Genomic DNA, 22,926 nt, shown 5'->3' with positions numbered 1-22,926 from the left:
CCATCTAGGAGTGGCACTGCAGTGGCAGACAGGATGGCAGTTTTACAACTAGGCCCCAAAGAGCACATAATGCAAAGAAAAAAAGAGGTGTAAGATGGAATTGTCCCACCCACCCTTATGTTGTATAAACAGGACATGCACACTTTAACAAACCAATCATTTCAGTGACAAGGGTATGGGTGAAATGATTGGTTTGTTTGGGCCCCCACCAAAACCGAAGCAATTAATCTCTCCTCGCACAAACTGTCTCTACATTTGCCAAATGTCATCCTCATTCTCAGATCCCCCTTCAGTGTTTACATTCTTATCCTCACAGAGAAATAATATTCAAACAAAGCATATCACTCAGGTGTCAGTGTACTGCTTACGCTATTACCCAAAGTTTCTGAACTTGACAATGACTTATGATGAATGCGCTGCAGGTGTTGTATAAGGGAGGATGTTCCTAGGTGATTAACGTCCTTACTCTGACTTTATTATGGATTGACAAAGGCAACAGATGGCTTGACACCTGTTGTCCTGATTTGTGGATAAATAATTCTACGCCAAAGAGGTGGCTTTTTTGGTATTTTGCCCTGGCATGACAATGGACTTTTTCATCCCATGACCAACAACTGTCTCCACTGGTGCTTTATTCAAACAAACCACATCACCATCAGAATCCTCCTCATCAACTTTCTCCGCAGTGCCAGCTACACCTATTTTCCTCCTGATCTTCATATACTTCTACAGTGACATCCTCAATCTCAATATCAGCAACTGGACTGGCGGTGCTCCTCCAGCATTGCAGGGGGCATGCAAATGGTGGTAGGAGCCTCCTCTTCCCATACAGTTTTGTGAAAGTCAGGCCTAGACATCACAACCACAGACAGTGCCATCACCCTTGTATTTTCACAACACCCCTGTAATTTTACAGCATACAAGACAGGGCCAGTGTACATTGATTTTCACTGCACCCTAGAATAATTACAGCATACAAGACAGGGCCAGTGTGCATTGATTTTCACTGCACCCCTGAGTTTTTACAACATACTGGGCCAGTGTGATGTTATTTGAATAGCAACACCCCTATATTTTACATCATACAAGAGCAGTATGCTTTTAATTTTTAACAATGGCACCTCTTAATTTTTACAACATACAGGGCCAGCAGCACTCCTATATATTATAGCATACAGCAGTGTGCTTTTAATTTTTAACTGCTCCCCTGAATTTTTACAACATACAGGGCCAGTGTAATCTTATTTGAAAAGCAACAGCAAGATCTTGCCTTGAAGAAGTGACCAGGCTGTCCCAAAACGCGTTGGAGATACCTTGTGGCGCTGCCCACCCCCTGGATGTATGGCGGACTGTTTTCCTGATTGCCTGGAAGGGAATTCGATCAGAGGAGCCACCAGCAGGGTATTTCCCGGGGTGCCCTGCCTTTATTTGACACCTGCGGCTCCTCCACCAGCATCGGTAGGATCACATTCCCCCCATGGCCTGTTCCCAGTCCACTTGTGTTTTTTTAAGTATTGCTTGTTTTTAGACATCGCATGTTAGTATTGTATTAAATTCAATTTTATTTACCATACCAGTGTGTTTCAACATACACTTTCACACCTGGGTATTATCCACATACATAGGTGACCGTAAGAGAGACCAGCGCCATTGTAGAGAGAGCACACCCCCTTTTCCATGTAGCAACACCCCTATATTTTTACAGCATTCAGCAGTGGGCTTTCAACTTTTAACAACTGCACCTCTGAATTTTTACAGAATACAGGTCCAGCAACACCCCTATATTTTACAGCATACAGCAGTGTGCTTTTAATTTTTAACAACTGCACCCCTGAATTTTTATAGCATACAGGGTCAGGGTAATGTTATTTGAACAGCAACACCGCTATATTTTACAGCACACAGCAGTGTGCTTTTAATTTTTAACAACTGCACCCCTGAATTTTTATAGCATACAGGGTCAGTGTAATGTTATTTGAACAGCAACACCTCTATATTTTAAAGCATACAGAAGTGTGCTTTGAATTTTAACTACAACCCTGAATTTTTACAACATTCAGGTCAAGCAGCTCCCCTATATTTTACAGCATACAACAGTGTGCCAATATCACCAATATAGAGTACCGCTGCGCTTTATTACTAAATGATACACTGAAGTAACTCAATCAGATGTCAGACCCCGACATGGATTCCTCAGTTTTCAAGATATTCCTATGGAGAAGTCTACCGAATGAGTAGACAAAACAGCATATGCGTTGAGAGGGTTTAACCCACAAGCCTATTCATAATCCACACATCCTCAAAAAGAAGAAAAGTGGTCCAAAATAAAGTAATACAGTAATTAAATATACAGACAATAAAAATGACTTTAAAAAGGGGTAGTAGTGCTTGACTCTCACCTGGTCAAATGGTCTATTTAGCATAAGCAGACATACGAGTGTACTGTAAGTGTGTGAAAACATGCGTCCCTTAGTGCTCAATATTCAACCGAAGGAATCCAGTATTCCTTCCCCGATCCTCCTTTCCAACGCTTTACAATATTTCTGGTATCTTTATGAAGGCATAAGGAGGTAGTGCTATACAAGGTATTTACACCGCCAATGATGGGTCTAAAAGCTAAGCCTAATTCCATACATGGATCGCTAACAGCTAAAATGCTTCTATAATTCCAAATGCACAATCTATTCTGATTGTTGCCAGTCTGATATTTATATGGGTTAAAGCATTATTTACAACAGCTGTAACAAGCCGCGTAAACAGAAATGGGTCTGTGCTTTCCGTTTCCACCGGAAATGACATTATGCATTCCACCGCTAAAACCAACTGCACCCGGAAGAGTCAACAAGTTACATAGTGCTTTGATTCTCTGATTGCCATACCTGGAAGTCATGTGTGGTTTATTCTGCGTTCCACATCGCTGAACTACTTCATTATATAGATGAACATGATAAACATCTGGTTTTTCGTATAACGTAGATTTCAATAGTGGTGGCCGAAAGATCATATATCAATATCGAAAGAATGAAATTCCTTCGTCCAGAATACATAAAAAAAAAAAAAAAAACATTACATTAGAAAAATTACAGATAATAAAAACTATAGATTAAAGGAAACATTTTAACTTAAAATCCTTATTCAGTCCTAAAGGGATAAGAGTTTTATATCTATAAATGAAATTAATTTCTTCCTTTGCCAGTTTCATCATAATATCTGTTTCTCTGGGACTCAGACTGACTTTCTTCAGACCATAGAAGTTTTTTATTTTCGATACATCACAACAATATAAGGTTTTAAAGTGTGCAGACAGGGCATGTGTATCTAACTCTTTATGGATGTTTCTTAGATGCTCACCGATCTTAACCTTCAGTGGTCTACTGGTCCTCCCAATATAAAATTTGCCACATCTAAGAAATATCCGTTGTCTGAAACGCTCATATGTCTGCTTATGCTGAGTAGACCATTTGACTGGGTGAGAGTCCAGCACTACTACCCATTTTTTGTCATTTATTGTCTATACATTAAATTACTGTATTATGCTATTTTGGACCATTTTTCTTTTTGAGGACGTGTGGATTATGAATAGGCTTGTGGGTTAAACCCTCTCAATGCATATACTGTTTTGTCTACTCATTTGGTAGATTTCTCCATAGGAATATCTTGAAAACTGAGGAATCCATGTCAGGGTCTGACATCTGATTGAGTTACTTCAGTGTATCATTCAGTAATAAAGCGCTGAGGGACTCTATATTGGTGATATTGGTTGTGTATTATGTTTCACTGAAGTGTGGGTGACGCTTGGCACCAATTGAATCCCATAGGCTGCTATTTTTATTGCGCAGTTGTTCGAGTTCAGGTTATTTCTCATCATCATTAGTGAGTACTTCCTAGTAAATACAGTGCCATAATTACATACTGTATTATATATTAAATAAAACTTTATTAGTTATAATTAATAGAACACTTTTTTGCTGCTCTTTTAATATTTCTTATAGACTATTTAGTTTATCCCACTGGAAATGCTTTTATTACTTTATATCTTTCTTGAAATTCACATACTTATTCATTGGGGGATATTTTGTAAAGCTTACTATAAAAAAAGGAGAACCAGAGTGCTGGAGGATTTAAACACATTAAACTGTTTCTACAAAGTAAATAACAGAATCATAATTTTCCCTACATCCTTTAGGGTATGCATTCCTGGTGGCTGTTTTGTGTCTCTGCTAAATGAAACCTGGTTCCTCATATGGCATTGATTGCGTAATGTATTATTTATTAATGCAAGGCTCATAGACTAAATTTTTGCACTGGTTGTTTTTATTTGTTGCTCTCTGCGATGGACTCCTCTGTTCATTACTATGTTGTCCTCAAACCTTATTTTTTAATAAATCCTTCTTATCTCTCATGAATTTCTACAATTATATTACAATAATTTCCTTCCTTATTATATTTACTTCTGTAATGTAGTTTTCATTTTTGAAAGGATTCTTTTTAGATTGTAATTGCCTATTTTTTTTGTTTCTTTAAAGATTGCACTCTAAATAATATGTCTAGTAAGCTCAAAAGAGCATTCACCCATTATCCTTTTGCCCTTACAAACTTAGAATTTTTGTACTCTGAATAATGAATCAGAGTACCTGAGACAGAGGACCAGTAGGGGGGGAAGATTTATCAAAGTTTGGAGAGAGAGAGAGAGAGAGAGAGAGAGAGAGAGAGAGAGAGAGAGAGAGTGAGAGAATAAGAGTGAGGAGATATATAAAGTACTAACCAATCAGCTTCTATCTGCCATTTTACAGGTTGTGTTTGAAAAATTACAGTTAGGAGTTGATTGGTTGATACTTTTTCTTTCTCCACTTTATCGCTCTCCAAACTTTGTTAACTATCTCCCTTACTGTCATTTTGTATGGCCATTTTTTTTCAACAACTGTTTTTATGAGTAACTTATACCAAACTTATCTTCAAGCTAAAGTGTTTTGGAGGGTTAGCACCAGACCTCATTGACTTGATCTTAGTGTTTTGAATTGTGGCTTCAGTTATAGTGCATCTCTTTTTGGAACTTTGCTTTATTTAAGTGCTGTAGCCCTATGTCTGAATCAAATTGATGGTTTGTAGTTTATTAGACATCACTAGTTTGGAAAATATATGTTTTACCTTTTATTTTTATTTTTAATATGATTTCCTTAATAAAAAAATTGTAGCACCCTATGTAATAATATCTATTGTGATAAAAGTATAGGTGCATTTTTAAAGTGGGATGTGTAAACTTTTTATCATATAGACGTGCATACTGTATTTCATCATCATTATCTTCCAACAGTGTTTCAGTCACAGCCTCACAGCAACACTTTATGCTGTTGACACCATTTAGATGCTCACATGAAACCTATCTACACATGGCCGCACAAACTGAGATAGCCTCTGCTGCAGCCAATAATATAAAACTCTAAATGGCCAGATGTTATTGTAACCCCTTCAATGAATCTTCAAGACAACTTTGTGTAACTAGTTTTGCAGAATGAACATAGTGCAATAAGTGATTTACAATAGTCAAAGGTATTTAAAAGAGTAATTTACTGTAGAATAGATGGGTCTATCAAATCTGCTTTGCTGTCAAAATATATGACTGTGATATAACTCAGTTACTGTATGTTCTATAAAATCAGTTGTACAGCTATATGAGGATTATGTGATATGCTGTAACTTTAAAACTGTCACAATGCAGTACATGCTTTCTATCACCAAACAGTATTAGGTACATTTTATCTACACACAACCGACAGATACCACATAATAATCCTCTTCCTAGGCTACACATTTTCTTGCTTCCAAAGATTTAGCAGTTGTAACTGAACTGATGTCTGTAGAGAGTTGGCAAACTGCTTCCAGCGCCTGGTGTTTAGTAGCACCTGCCAACTAATCAGATGCAAGTACTTGGACTCAAGTCAGCAGGGAGCAATGTGCCTGCAAGTTCGACTACTGCCAGATCTCACACAATAGGATGGTAGTTGGCACAGTGAGTGTAGCAAGACTAATATAGAAATAAACAATTCAATTCATGTTGCGCTCTAAAGTTCAGACATCATGAATTATGTATATGCTGAATGTACTTGAATAATCTTTTCCTTCGATGGTTATTTTTAGATGTACATATTACTTGCACTTTATTTAACATTTCAAGAACTGAAAGGACCCTGGAAAGATAACATAAATGGATATAACCCTAAAGTCTCTTTTACTGTAAATGAATTAGATTACAACTTTATAGTGTCTTGTAAACTGAGAAAAGTAACAGCAATAATAAAAAAAAAATATTTAACATGATATTCTTTTCTGTGTTTGTACAGAAACTATCTCTGACACCATGAAGCAGGGATGCACCCACATGATTTTATCAATAAGTCAGATACTAAAGATTTTGTTTGGTCCTTTCTTCATTTATTCTAAAGGGCAGTGGTGTAACAAAGGGGGTGCAAGTGGGACATGTGCCCTGGTGCCATGGCAGAGGGGGGGGTGCTTCAGGCCAAGACAATATCCCACCCAGCAGTCAGAGGCAGCAAGAAGCGGTCCGACTAAAGGAGAAGAAGGGTGCTCCTCCCCCTCCCTTCCATCTCCACTCCTCCTCTCCTCCCAGTGGCAGGCTTGGCCAGTAGGGTTTTTCTAGGAGGGCCACAAGCATGCAGTCCATGGCATTTACATGCCTGCAGACATCAGGGACACAGCACTCTGGTCTCCCATAGCGTTGAGTCAGCACGGCCACTGCCAGTTCAGCTGCCAGTGCCCCTGTCCCCCCTGCGCTCAAGAGAACAACTTGAGGGCAGGAGTACCAGGCAACCAGGATGCGGTTGAGTAAATTTTTTTTTTTTTGCTGACGTGGGGTTGAGGAGTGGGATGTGGTGTTGTCCTGTTGGGGGCACTGTTGCCAATTTGCGCTGAGCACCAAAACCCTTAGTTACATCTCTGCCAATCAAATTTCAGGCAAAGGGTGTGAGGCACCTTTGCAATGGCGTAGAATTGCTGGTAATGGCACAGCATCTCAATTTCCCCCAGAATTCACACAATTTTGTAGAGATCTGAGAACAGTATTGTGCCAGTCTGAGCTGCTGTAAAGTGCAGCTATTAGTGCAGTAGCTGGCAGGGGCCAAAACATTGCCCATAATTACATTGACCTGTAAGTGTTTTTATCACCAGAAAGTAATCTACAAAGTAATGAATTTGTGGTTTGTGTTATATAAATGTTAACATGCTGTACATAAATTAAATGTGTTTAGTATTGGATCTGTGCCACTAAGACTTCTTATACATGTTGAAACTGATGAGCACTACTGCGCACAATCCATATTGGATTCTTTTGGGAGGCTTCAGTCCCTAACCAAAATGGTCACCAACCATACTTCTGCACATGTGTGGCGCCGTCTTGTCACTGTGTTAGAGCGCCACAGTGGTAGATAGGCATCTTCCACGTAGCTCAGTCAGACCCTGCGATTACCACATTCCAGGACACCTTCAGAAATGCTGACATGACTTGCATCTTGCACCATTACTCTGATATAGTCACAGGCTGATGACCTGTATGCTCCGCTCAAGATCCACTCAAGCTAAGAGTCTATATAAGCAAAACTGTGAGTGCATCTGTACAAAACAAATTAATAACTGGATATACCACTTCACTGGTTATGTACTGGACTGTTTGTTGTCTCAGGGCAACTGCTGGTGTGTGCTTACACTCATCTATACCACCAACAGTTATTTTATTATTTATCAACAGTTTCTTATATAGCGCAGCATATTCCATTGCGCTTTACAATTAGGACAACAGTAATAGAACAAAATTGGGTAAAAACAGACAGACATAGAGGTAGGAAGGCCCTGCTCGCAAGCTTACAATCTATAGGCAGTTGTACACACATATTTAAATAACACCCAAGTTATTTGTATTTTCTGCTTAGTCCTGGTATCGGGCTTTAAGCATGACAATAAACAGTCATTTCCCTGAATGATTTAACTTTTGACTTATATGTGCAGTCAATTATAAAGTCTGAATACAAACATATGCAAATAAAGCAGGCATTGGGGCACTTTTTATACAATATTCAGTAATGGTGTGAATAATAACCATTGCATTTATTGATTTAATTTGGTGTAACATGTAGTGTTTATAAACAAGCTATATATAATTTTCATTACCATTCATTACCAGTTTTTTATATAGTGCACACATATTCCGAAACACACAAGTTTTATGATGAAAGAACATTTTTAGAACATTAGAAAATAAAATAGTCACCTTTTAGATTGTGAAGCAAAACAAAAAAGGTAACATAATCACACAGCATGGACCAAGCAAACAGATAACACAGGGCTGGGATGGGGGGGGGGGGGGAAATAATCCCAATTTTCCATTGATTTTTGGGTGCTGATTTCAGAAAAATACTAAAAGAAATGACATCACAAACCATTTTTCAACAAAATTAAAATGCGATTTTTCTATACATTAATGTGGTAATTTTTGCATATAAGTCTCTTATTTGTTTGTATAATATAGCATTGTTTGAAATATATAGAGTAAAATAATTTTATTTATATAGCGCTCTTTCTCCAATAGGAATCACGGCACTAAACAGAATTAACATGATACAGTACAGAAACAATGAAGAACAGAAAAGCTTTTCATAAAATACAGAGAGCATGGATATATTAAAGGGACAACTATGGAAATGTTTGAGTAAACAGGAAAGTATTGAATTCATTTTTGAATGATTCTAGAGTGGGAACCTCTCGAACTGTACAAGCAAGCGAGATCAATAGAGTTGGAGCCACATGGCTAAAAGTTCGGCCCCCAGAGGAATTACAGGAGATTCTAGGTACTGCTAATAGTCCTTCATCTACAGATCCCAGTAATCGAGTGAGGCAGCATGGAGTCAGAAGCTGCTTCAGGTACCTTGGGCCCTGGTGTAACAGTTCATTCATACCAAGGGTTATTTCCTTTTCTTAGTGGCATAGATTTGGCATTATGATTTTATTTTGAAACTGTATTTGTACCATTATCAGAGTGAATTAATTGACTTGGTGATGTATTGGGGAGTATTATGTAACACAAGTTACTGTACAGTATGTGGTGATATATGTTGGGAATTTTCAGAAAAAAATCATCAGAATAATATTACTGATTTTTTTTAATAAGGAAAGTATATTATTTATGTTTTGGTGTGAAAGTTGGTGACCAGGATAAGTCATGGACCCCACATAAGGTAGAAGAACTTCAACAGTGGTCAAAAAGTAAGAAAAAAATCTTTCCATTTTTGGGTCCCTGATATCTCAAGGCAACACAGAAATGATAGGGATAACTGATACTTTGTTATTGTAATATAAAGGCTGCTTTCTCAAAAATAGGTGTAACATGTTCTTCCCAAACCTCTACTGTGCTACATGGCTCAGGAATACCAACTGATTCTGAAAAAGAGACAGAACCTCTAATGAGTACTTTTAGGGTGCTTCAAGTGGCACAGCTTTTTTTCACAAAGTTAATTGAATAATTTTGCAAGAGATTTAGGTCATTTTAAACAATATGTCAGAAATTGTGTATATGATTATGTTGCTGGAAAGAGACTGATTTAAGCATCTGTGTAAAATATTTCTGGGACTGTTAGATGCAAAATTGATAGAATGTATTTTTTTGGACAAGACATTAGAAAACTCCTAACAAACAATGAACTTGGGAAAAAAGGAAACTGTTGAAAGAGAGTCTTGAAATGCTTTGAAAGATCATAAAGAAATTCTTGGATAACTTCAAACATCACAACTATAAGCAAATAGTGGAAAACATGCTAGAAAAATGCAAAGCAATAGGTTGTTCAATTAAATTGAAAGTGCACATTCTGAACAATCACAGCAAGTAAAAAGATTCCACCAAGACATAAAGGAGATTTAACGGTGATGTCAGGGAAGACATAACATTAACACAATGGGAGACTACTGTGAATTAATGCACAGAGAAGACTGATAAACAGTGCATAGTATATAAAAAAAGTACAAAAGATTTGAAGGGAAAATAAAAAGGCAGTAAAAGGACTTGTAAATGTAAGTAGCATTGTAAAATAGTTCTTTGTTAGATTATTTTGTGCAGTACTGTACATAAGAATATAATTTTAATTTAGGTAATAAAATTAACATTTCACCAATACAAGTAGTCTATTTTCCCATTTTTCACATATGCATTTTGTGAAAAATCTTTATGTATTAAAGAAACTGTTTTACTTTTATACCTTTTAATACTGATATTACAATTAAACACAACATTTCACGAAAGGTTTTAGCTTAGACTTAGCCATCACTGTAGTTAAATGGCAAGTGGATAAACAAAAGAAACAACTTTATTAGAATATTAGTTGACTTGGACCAATTTATATATAATCACTCGCTTGAGGACAAGCTGAATTGTTAATTCCTGTGCAGTAGTATAGGGTGCACTAGAAGCCACTGAAAGTGTTCACCCCAAGGAGACAAGTGTGTGTGAGGTCCCCATCAGGGACTCAGGTCTTAGTCTGCCACCTTAGTAGTCTGGTTCACATGCTGCCTGCCTCCACAAGCTTATGCATAGGGAGTAGATGTTGCCTCCTGGTTGAAGTTTTAGCTGTAGCTTCTGTCCTTATGCTGGAGAGTGTACATTTTTTACAGTTTTTGCTTTGACAACTGCAAGTTTTTATTCTTTATATTTCCTTTCTGCCCCAAGTCAACATTGATTGTGCCATTATCAGTGCCACTGATTGTGCCATTACCTTCTTATAAAGAAGCATAGCTGAACGAGCATGATTTATAAGGAACTCCTGTATCTTGGTCACAGGAGTTCCTTACAAACCATGCTCCCTCAGTCATGCTTCTTTAAAGGAAGGTACATCTCCAGTAAAACACTTTTCTCAAATCCTTGACTGACACATGCAGTGTATTAAACTCTACTTCCTGACAGCCCCGTACACACAGGGAGATGTGTGCTGAGCGATCTAGCACAGACTACTCAGCACACATCTCTTCCCCCGCTCAGCACTCAGCGCAATGTGTTCTGAGCAAAGGAGGGGGGAGTCGCTCACTTCACACAGCAGTGAAGTGAGCAATCTTCTAGATTTGGCATGCATGCATGCCAAATCTAGAGTCAGCGATTGCTATCGCAATGGAAATACACACGGATAAATCCATGCTTAATTTCTAAGCAGTCTAGTCAGATTGCTTAGAATTTAAGCACAGATCTCTCCGCGTGTACCCCCCTTTACTCTACATATAACATGATGGAAGTTTGAGAGCTGACAATTACATGAGTATGTGTAGAGCATTCCTTTTATTACTACTAAATAATGATTTTCTGTTTAATTTCTTGAAATGCAACATTTTTGTTAGTTGTCATTATGTTATTAAAACAGTAATTTACAAGACATAATTAACATAATTATTCATTTTATGTGATAATATCATTATCATTATTTTAAGGAATTAATTCAAATTGTATCAAGATTATTTGGTTTGCAAGGTCCCAAATTTTTATTTAAATCATTATATTTTATTTAATTTAATGCATAAATGAATTCAAGAACAATATTTCAAACATATAAGATCTTGTCATTTCCATATTGAAACACGTTTAGCTATTAGGGAGTAAAACCAGATTACATATGTGAATAAACAAGTTGTAATATATAATTATATCTTCATGTTGCCTTTAATACAAAAAAGCTTATTCCTTTTTATATACAGCTCGATACTGTGATTCTAAGAATGCCATTTACCTAATCTTAATGTTTAGTTCTTTATAAACTGCTTCCTACACATTTCTTCTGGACCCTGTAATCTAAAATGCTTATCTGATTAGAGATGACATTTTAACCATCTACTAATTCCAGAGTTTGTGCTATAAACTAACACTTTGGAAGCATTAAAAGCCTAAAAGTATTATTGTTGCCTGTTGCTAATGTGCAAAACACCTACAGAAAAGTTATAGGCCTAGTATTTTAGTAATTGTTTTATGCTATTGTTATGCAGGTGTGAGTATAGTACTTAATGTACAGTATCATGTCAAATAGCAAATGCTGTTTAGAAGTTTGATCCTGTACAATTTGTTTCATTTTTTTAAATGCTGCTTATGAGTCATGCATTTTGTATTAACATGGGAATTATTTCTATATAATTCTATATACTTTGGTCAGGATGCAGTTAGCAATCCTGACACCACTCAGAATCCTGGCACCAGAATACTGACTAATGATATCCCAAAGGTAAGTATAGGGGTTAGGTTTGGAGCCTGGGGAATAGAGTTAGGCACGAGTGGTGGGTGTTAGTCCTAACTGCCACCCCTAGCTGGGTTCGGATAGGGGGCAGGGAAGGGTAAAATAATTAACCCCGTTCCCTGTCGGCACTCTAATTGTTGGGGAGTCAGTCAAGTGACCACCGGTATTATGTATCACACCCCTTTGGTCATAGTGCATCTGTAGTTGAACCAGGCATTGATTTATTATTTATTTACTATAGGAGATCCTTGCTCACACTTCATAGACACCCCCTGAGGAAGTCACAAGAAAGGCATTAGGTGTTACCATCTTGACATGAATTGTCTAATTCACTGTCTGTGAGCTCTCCCCGGCTGGGAGTTCCTTAGCATCAGGTCTGCAAAGGTCAAGAAGGGCATGTTTTATGTGTGTAATGTGATTTAAGACTTGTTTTTTATACATTTTTAATCTGTGAAAAGTAAAATTTTCTGTTATGGGTGCACAATGTTAAGATGCGATACGATATAAGGGTTCCATTTTAGACTTAACTACTTAACCTTGATCTTCAAAAGATCTAAGTCACTAGTAAAAGAAACCTGTGGTTATAAGCAGGATATAATTCTAGGCGCTCACCAAACACCATCTTTCATTCTGATTTTATTGGTCCTTACAGCGTACTTTTTGGGGACAACAGCCTATCCTCTTAAGGACGTTGGCTAATTATTTCTGAAAAATTGTGGCATTTCAGTGCAAATCGGACTCTCTTATATATATATATATATATATATATATACATACCAACAAATATAAAACCACAGCACTCACCACCCCAGAAGCGGGGTGCAGTGTCTGCACTCACCACTCATAGGGTGGGGTGCATGTAGCCCATGGCCACCTACTTAAAAATAAACAAACAGAAAGTTCAGCACTCACCAAAGCAAGCTCACTTATTTTCACAACATCAATAAATAAATGATGGGGGTTTAGTTAGTGAATTGGTCAATGCACGGAAGCCTGCAAACCGCTCACCAAGGTACCCCACCTTCATGCAGGTCCTACACTATCCCAAAGTCTCAAAAATTAAAACCTAGCAACTGTATCACATAATATAACTGCAAATATGCCCACTTGGTTTACTGTGCATCTGCCAAATACTCCATGGCTTTTAAAGGTACACTAGTCACCTGACACTGGCTGATAAACCACCAAAGAACAGCTGACTCAGGTCTAAGATAATTGGGCTTGCATAGGGGTGCATGAACAAAGCTTGTGGCCACAGTTAATATGAGTTAACCAAAGATAAAACCCTACAATATACCAACAAATATAAAACCACAGCACTCACCACCCCAGAAGCGGAGTGCAGTGTCTGCACTCACCACTCATAGGGTGGGGTGCATGTAGCCCATGGCCACACTACTTAAAAATATACAAACAGAAAGTTCAGCACTCACCAAAGCAAGCTCACTTATTTTCACAACATCAATAAATAAATGAATAAATGTTGTGAAAATAAGTGAGCTTGCTTTGGTGAGTGCTGAACTTTCTGTTTGTATATTTTTAAGTAGGTGGCCATGGGCTACATGCACCCCACCCTATGAGTGGTGAGTGCTGACACTGCACCCCTCTTCTGGGGTGGTGAGTGCTGTGGTTTTATATTTTTTGGTATATTGTAGGGTTAATCTTTGGTTAACTCATATTAACTGTGGCCACAAGCTTTGTTCATGCACCCCTATGCAAGCCCAATTATCTTAAACCTGAGTCAGCTGTTCTTTGGTGGTTTATCAGCCAGTGTCAGGTGACTAGTGTACCTTTAAAAGCCATGGAGTATTTGGCAGATACACAGTAAACCAAGTGGGCATATTTGCAGTTATATTATGTGATACAGTTGCTAGGTTTTAATTTTTGAGACTCTGGGATAGTGTAGGACCTGCATGAAGGTGGGGTACCTTGGCGAGCTGTTTGCAGGCTTCCGTGCATTGGCCAATTCACTAACTAAACCCCCATTATTTATTAATTGATGTTGTGAAAATAAGTGAGCTTGCTTTGGTGAGTGCTGAACTTTCTGTTTGTATATTGTTAAGTAGGTGGCCATGGGCTACATGCACCCCACCCTATGAGTGGTGAGTGCAGACACTGCACCCCGCTTCTGGGGTGGTGAGTGCTGTGGTTTTATATTTGTTGGTATATTGTAGGGTTAATCTTTGGTTAACTCATATTAACTGTGGCCACAAGCTTTGTTCATGCACCCCTATGCAAGCCCAATTATCTTAAACCTGAGTCAGCTGTTCTTTGGTGGTTTATCAGCCAGTGTCAGGTGACTAGTGTACCTTTAAAAGCCATGGAGTATTTGGCAGATACACAGTAAACCAAGTGGGCATATTTGCAGTTATATTATGTGATACAGTTGCTAGGTTTTAATTTTTGAGACTCTGGGATAGTGTAGGACCTGCATGAAGGTGGGGTACCTTGGCGAGCGGTTTGCAGGCTTCCGTGCATTGGCCAATTCACTAACTAAACCCCCATCATTTATTTATTGATGTTGTGAAAATAAGTGAGCTTGCTTTGGTGAGTGCTGTACTTTCTGTTTGTATATTTTTAAGTAGGTGGCCATGGGCTACATGCACCCCACCCTATGAGTGGTGAGTGCAGACACTGCACCCTGCTTCTGGGGTGGTGAGTGCTGTGGTTTTATATTTGTTGGTATATTGTAGGGTTAATCTTTGGTTAACTCATATTAACTGTGGCCACAAGCTTTGTTCATGCACCCCTATGCAAGCCCAATTATCTTAAACCTGAGTCAGCTGTTCTTTGGTGGTTTATCAGCCAGTGTCAGGTGACTAGTGTACCTTTAAAAGCCATGGCGTATTTGGCAGATACACAGTAAACCAAGTGGGCATATTTGCAGTTATATTATGTGATACAGTTGAAAGGTTTTAATTTTTTAGACTCTGGGATAGTGTAGGACCTGCATGAAGGTGGGGTACCTTGGCGAGCGGTTTGCAGGCTTCCGTGCATTGGCCAATTCACAAACTAAACCCCCATCATTTATTTATTAATGTTGTGAAAATAAGTGAGCTTGCTTTGGTAAGTGCTGAACTTTCTGTTTGTATATTTTTAAGTAGGTGGCCATGGGCTACATGCACCCCACCCTATGAATGGTGAGTGCAGACACTGCACCCCGCTTCTGGGGTGGTGAGTGCTGTGGTTTTATATTTGTTGGTATATTGTAGGGTTTATCTTTGGTTAACTCATATTAACTGTGGCCACAAGCTTTGTTCATGCACCCCTATGCAAGCCCAATTATCTTAAACCCGAGTCAGCTGTTCTTTGGTGGTTTATCAGCCAGTGTCAGGTGACTAGTGTACCTTTAAAAGCCATGGAGTATTTGGCAGATACACAGTAAACCAAGTGGGCATATTTGCAGTTATATTATGTGATACAGTTGCTAGGTTTTAATTTTTGAGACTCTGGGATAGTGTAGTACCTGCATGAAGGTGGGGTACCTTGGCGAGCGGTTTGCAGGCTTCCGTGCATTGGCCAATTCACTAACTAAACCCCCATCATTTATTTATTGATGTTGTGAAAATAAGTGAGCTTGCTTTGGTGAGTGCTGAACTTTCTGTTTGTATATTTTTAAGTAGGTGGCCAAGGGCTACATGCACCCCACCCTATGAGTGGTGAGTGCAGACACTGCACCCCGCTTCTGGGGTGGTGAGTGCTGTGGTTTTATATTTTTTGGTATATTGTAGGGTTAATCTTTGGTTAACTCATATTAACTGTGGCCACAAGCTTTGTTCATGCACCCCTATGCCAGCCCAATTATCTTAAACCTGAGTCAGCTGTTCTTTGGTGGTTTATCAGCCAGTGTCAGGTGACTAGTGTACCTTTAAAAGCCATGGATTATTTGGCAGATACACAGTAAACCAAGTGGGCATATTTGCAGTTATATTATGTGATACAGTTGCTAAGTTTTAATTTTTGAGACTCTGGGATAGTGTAGGACCTGCATGAAGGTGGGGTACCTTGGCGAGCGGTTTGCAGGCTTCCGTGCATTGGCCAATTCACTAACTAAACCCCCATCATTTATTTATTGATGTTGTGAAAATAAGTGAGCTTGCTTTGGTGAGTGCTGAACTTTCTGTTTGTATATTTTTAAGTAGGTGGCCATGGGCTACATGCACCCCACCCTATGAGTGGTGAGTGCAGACACTGCACCCCGCTTCTGGGGTGGTGAGTGCTGTGGTTTTATATTTTTTGGTATATTGTAGGGTTAATCTTTGGTTAACTCATATTAACTGTGGCCACAAGCTTTGTTCATGCACCCCTATGCAAGCCCAATTATCTTAAACCAGAGTCAGCTGTTCTTTGGTGGTTTATCAGCCAGTGTCAGGTGACTAGTGTACCTTTAAAAGCCATGGAGTATTTGGCAGATACACAGTAAACCAAGTGGGCATATTTGCAGTTATATTATGTGATACAGTTGCTAGGTTTAATTTTTGAGACTCTGGGATAGTGTAGTACCTGCATGAAGGTGGGGTACCTTGGCGAGCGGTTTGCAGGCTTCCGTGCATTGGCCAATTCACTAACTAAACCCCCATCATTTATTTATTGATGTTGTGAAAATAAGTGAGCTTGCTTTGGTAAGTGCTGAACTTTCTGTTTGTATATTTTTAAGTAGGTGGCCATGGGCTACATGCACCCCACCCTATGAGTGGTGAGTGCAGACACTGCACCCCGCTTCTGGGGTGGTGAGTGCTGTGGTTTTATATTTGTTGGTATATTGTAGGGTTTATCTTTGGTTAACTCATATTAACTGTGGCCACAAGCTTTGTTCATGCACCCCTATGCAAGCCCAATTATCTTAAACCTGAGTCAGCTGTTCTTTGGTGGTTTATCAGCCAGTGTCAGGTGACTAGTGTACCTTTAAAAGCCATGGAGTATTTGGCAGATAAACAGTAAACCAAGTGGGCATATTTGCAGTTATATTATGTGATACAGTTGCTAGGTTTTATTTTTTGAAACTCTGGGATAGTGTAGTACCTGCATGAAGGTGGGGTACCTTGGCGAGCGGTTTGCAGGCTTCCGTGCATTGGCCAATTCACTAACTAAACCCCCATCATTTATTTATTGATGTTGTGAAAATAAGTGAGCTTGCTTTGGTGAGTGCTGAACTTTCTGTTTGTATATTTTTAAGTAGGTGGCCATGGGCTACATGCACCCCACCCTATAAGTGGTGAGTGCAGACACTGCACCCCGCTTCTGGGGTGGTGAGTGCTGTGGTTTTATATTTGTTGGTATATTGTAGGGTTAATCTTTGGTTAACTCATATTAACTGTGGCCACAAGCTTTGTTCATGCACTCCTATGCAAGCCCAATTATCTTAAACCTGAGTCAGCTGTTCTTTGGTGGTTTATCAGCCAGTGTCAGGTGACTAGTGTACCTTTAAAAGCCATGGAGTATTTGGCAGATACACAGTAAACCAAGTGGGCATATTTGCAGTTATATTATGTGATACAGTTGCTAGGTTTTAATTTTTGAGACTCTGGGATAGTGTAGGACCTGCATGAAGGTGGGGTACCTTGGCGAGCGGTTTGCAGGCTTCCGTGCATTGGCCAATTCACTAACTAAACCCCCATCATTTATTTATTGATGTTGTGAAAATAAGTGAGCTTGCTTTGGTGAGTGCTGAACTTTCTGTTTGTATATTTTTAAGTAGGTGGCCATGGGCTACATGCACCCCACCCTATAAGTGGTGAGTGCAGACACTGCACCCCGCTTCTGGGGTGGTGAGTGCTGTGGTTTTATATTTGTTGGTTTATTGTAGGGTTAATCTTTGGTTAACTCATATTAACTGTGGCCACAAGCTTTGTTCATGCACCCCTATACAAGCCCAATTATCTTAAACCTGAGTCAGCTGTTCTTTGGTGGTTTATCAGCCAGTGTCAGGTGACTAGTGTACCTTTAAAAGCCATGGAGTATTTGGCAGATACACAGTAAACCAAGTGGGCATATTTGCAGTTATATTATGTGATACAGTTGCTAGGTTTTAATTTTTGAGACTCTGGGATAGTGTAGGACCTGCATGAAGGTGGGGTACCTTGGCGAGCGGTTTGCAGGCTTCCGTGCATTGGCCAATTCACTAACTAAACCCCCATCATTTATTTATTGATGTTGTGAAAATAAGTGAGCTTGCTTTGGTGAGTGCTGAACTTTCTGTTTGTATATTTTTAAGTAGGTGGCCATGGGCTACATGCACCCCACCCCATAAGTGGTGAGTGCAGACACTGCACCCCGCTTCTGGGGTGGTGAGTGCTGTGGTTTTAAATTTTTTGGTATATTGTAGGGTTAATCTTTGGTTAACTCATATTAACTGTGGCCACAAGCTTTGTTCATGCACCCCTATGCAAGCCCAATTATCTTAAACCTGATTCAGCTGTTCTTTGGTGGTTTATCAGCCAGTGTCAGGTGACTAGTGTACCTTTAAAAGCCATGGAGTATTTGGCAGATACACAGTAAACCAAGTGGGCATATTTGCAGTTATATTATGTGATACAGTTGCTAGGTTTTAATTTTTGAGACTCTGGGATAGTGTAGTACCTGCATGAAGGTGGGGTACCTTGGCGAGCGGTTTGCAGGCTTCCGTGCATTGGCCAATTCACTAACTAAACCCCCATCATTTATTTATTGATGTTGTGAAAATAAGTGAGCTTGCTTTGGTGAGTGCTGAACTTTCTGTTTGTATATTTTTAAGTAGGTGGCCATGGGCTACATGCACCCCACCCTATAAGTGGTGAGTGCAGACACTGCACCCCGCTTCTGGGGTGGTGAGTGCTGTGGTTTTATATTTGTTGGTATATTGTAGGGTTAATCTTTGGTTAACTCATATTAACTGTGGCCACAAGCTTTGGTCATGCACCCCTATGCAAGCCCAATTATCTTAAACCTGAATCAGCTGTTCTTTGGTGGTTTATCAGCCAGTGTCAGGTGACTAGCGTACCTTTAAAAGCCATGGAGTATTTGGCAGATACACAGTAAACCAAGTGGGCATATTTGCAGTTATATTATGTGATACAGTTGCTAGGTTTTAATTTTTGAGACTCTGGGATAGTGTAGGACCTGCATGAAGGTGGGGTACCTTGGCGAGCGGTTTGCAGGCTTCCGTGCATTGGCCAATTCACTAACTAAACCCCCATCATTTATTTATTGATGTTGTGAAAATAAGTGAGCTTGCTTTGGTGAGTGCTGAACTTTCTGTTTGTATATTTTTAAGTAGGTGGCCATGGGCTACATGCACCCCACCCTATAAGTGGTGAGTGCAGACACTGCACCCCGCTTCTGGGGTGGTGAGTGCTGTGGTTTTATATTTTTTGGTATATTGTAGGGTTAATCTTTGGTTAACTCATATTAACTGTGGCCACAAGCTTTGTTCATGCACCCCTATGCAAGCCCAATTATCTTAAACCAGAGTCAGCTGTTCTTTGGTGGTTTATCAGCCAGTGTCAGGTGACTAGTGTACCTTTAAAAGCCATGGAGTATTTGGCAGATACACAGTAAACCAAGTGGGCATATTTGCAGTTATATTATGTGATACAGTTGCTAGGTTTTAATTTTTGAGACTCTGGGATAGTGTAGTACCTGCATGAAGGTGGGGTACCTTGGCGAGCGGTTTGCAGGCTTCCGTGCATTGGCCAATTCACTAACTAAACCCCCATCATTTATTTATTGATGTTGTGAAAATAAGTGAGCTTGCTTTGGTGAGTGCTGAACTTTCTGTTTGTATATTTTTAAGTAGGTGGCCATGGGCTACATGCACCCCACCCTATAAGTGGTGAGTGCAGACACTGCACCCCGCTTCTGGGGTGGTGAGTGCTGTGGTTTTATATTTGTTGGTTTATTGTAGGGTTAATCTTTGGTTAACTCATATTAACTGTGGCCACAAGCTTTGTTCATGCACCCCTATACAAGCCCAATTATCTTAAACCTGAGTCAGCTGTTCTTTGGTGGTTTATCAGCCAGTGTCAGGTGACTAGTGTACCTTTAAAAGCCATGGAGTATTTGGCAGATACACAGTAAACCAAGTGGGCATATTTGCAGTTATATTATGTGATACAGTTGCTAGGTTTTAATTTTTGAGACTCTGGGATAGTGTAGTACCTGCATGAAGGTGGGGTACCTTGGCGAGCGGTTTGCAGGCTTCCGTGCATTGGCCAATTCACTAACTAAACCCCCATCATTTATTTATTGATGTTGTGAAAATAAGTGAGCTTGCTTTGGTGAGTGCTGAACTTTCTGTTTGTATATTTTTAAGTAGGTGGCCATGGGCTACATGCACCCCACCCTATAAGTGGTGAGTGCAGACACTGCACCCCGCTTCTGGGGTGGTGAGTGCTGTGGTTTTATATTTGTTGGTATATTGTAGGGTTAATCTTTGGTTAACTCATATTAACTGTGGCCACAAGCTTTGGTCATGCACCCCTATGCAAGCCCAATTATCTTAAACCTGAATCAGCTGTTCTTTGGTGGTTTATCAGCCAGTGTCAGGTGACTAGCGTACCTTTAAAAGCCATGGAGTATTTGGCAGATACACAGTAAACCAAGTGGGCATATTTGCAGTTATATTATGTGATACAGTTGCTAGGTTTTAATTTTTGAGACTCTGGGATAGTGTAGGACCTGCATGAAGGTGGGGTACCTTGGCGAGCGGTTTGCAGGCTTCCGTGCATTGGCCAATTCACTAACTAAACCCCCATCATTTATTTATTGATGTTGTGAAAATAAGTGAGCTTGCTTTGGTGAGTGCTGAACTTTCTGTTTGTATATTTTTAAGTAGGTGGCCATGGGCTACATGCACCCCACCCTATAAGTGGTGAGTGCAGACACTGCACCCCGCTTCTGGGGTGGTGAGTGCTGTGGTTTTATATTTTTTGGTATATTGTAGGGTTAATCTTTGGTTAACTCATATTAACTGTGGCCACAAGCTTTGTTCATGCACCCCTATGCAAGCCCAATTATCTTAAACCAGAGTCAGCTGTTCTTTGGTGGTTTATCAGCCAGTGTCAGGTGACTAGTGTACCTTTAAAAGCCATGGAGTATTTGGCAGATACACAGTAAACCAAGTGGGCATATTTGCAGTTATATTATGTGATACAGTTGCTAGGTTTTAATTTTTGAGACTCTGGGATAGTGTAGTACCTGCATGAAGGTGGGGTACCTTGGCGAGCGGTTTGCAGGCTTCCGTGCATTGGCCAATTCACTAACTAAACCCCCATCATTTATTTATTGATGTTGTGAAAATAAGTGAGCTTGCTTTGGTGAGTGCTGAACTTTCTGTTTGTATATTTTTAAGTAGGTGGCCATGGGCTACATGCACCCCACCCTATAAGTGGTGAGTGCAGACACTGCACCCCGCTTCTGGGGTGGTGAGTGCTGTGGTTTTATATTTGTTGGTTTATTGTAGGGTTAATCTTTGGTTAACTCATATTAACTGTGGCCACAAGCTTTGTTCATGCACCCCTATACAAGCCCAATTATCTTAAACCTGAGTCAGCTGTTCTTTGGTGGTTTATCAGCCAGTGTCAGGTGACTAGTGTACCTTTAAAAGCCATGGAGTATTTGGCAGATACACAGTAAACCAAGTGGGCATATTTGCAGTTATATTATGTGATACAGTTGCTAGGTTTTAATTTTTGAGACTCTGGGATAGTGTAGGACCTGCATGAAGGTGGGGTACCTTGGCGAGCGGTTTGCAGGCTTCCGTGCATTGGCCAATTCACTAACTAAACCCCCATCATTTATTTATTGATGTTGTGAAAATAAGTGAGCTTGCTTTGGTGAGTGCTGAACTTTCTGTTTGTATATTTTTAAGTAGGTGGCCATGGGCTACATGCACCCCACCCCATAAGTGGTGAGTGCATTCACTGCACCCCGCTTCTGGGGTGGTGAGTGCTGTGGTTTTAAATTTTTTGGTATATTGTAGGGTTAATCTTTGGTTAACTCATATTAACTGTGGCCACAAGCTTTGTTCATGCACCCCTATGCAAGCCCAATTATCTTAAACCTGATTCAGCTGTTCTTTGGTGGTTTATCAGCCAGTGTCAGGTGACTAGTGTACCTTTAAAAGCCATGGAGTATTTGGCAGATACACAGTAAACCAAGTGGGCATATTTGCAGTTATATTATGTGATACAGTTGCTAGGTTTTAATTTTTGAGACTCTGGGATAGTGTAGTACCTGCATGAAGGTGGGGTACCTTGGCGAGCGGTTTGCAGGCTTCCGTGCATTGGCCAATTCACTAACTAAACCCCCATCATTTATTTATTGATGTTGTGAAAATAAGTGAGCTTGCTTTGGTGAGTGCTGAACTTTCTGTTTGTATATTTTTAAGTAGGTGGCCATGGGCTACATGCACCCCACCCTATAAGTGGTGAGTGCAGACACTGCACCCCGCTTCTGGGGTGGTGAGTGCTGTGGTTTTATATTTGTTGGTATATTGTAGGGTTAATCTTTGGTTAACTCATATTAACTGTGGCCACAAGCTTTGGTCATGCACCCCTATGCAAGCCCAATTATCTTAAACCTGAATCAGCTGTTCTTTGGTGGTTTATCAGCCAGTGTCAGGTGACTAGTGTACCTTTAAAAGCCATGGAGTATTTGGCAGATACACAGTAAACCAAGT

The sequence above is a fragment of the Pseudophryne corroboree genome, chromosome 10 (assembly GCF_028390025.1).
Source record: "Pseudophryne corroboree isolate aPseCor3 chromosome 10, aPseCor3.hap2, whole genome shotgun sequence".
In the NCBI taxonomy this organism is placed as follows: domain Eukaryota; kingdom Metazoa; phylum Chordata; class Amphibia; order Anura; family Myobatrachidae; genus Pseudophryne; species Pseudophryne corroboree.
This window is presented reverse-complemented; position numbering follows the sequence as displayed.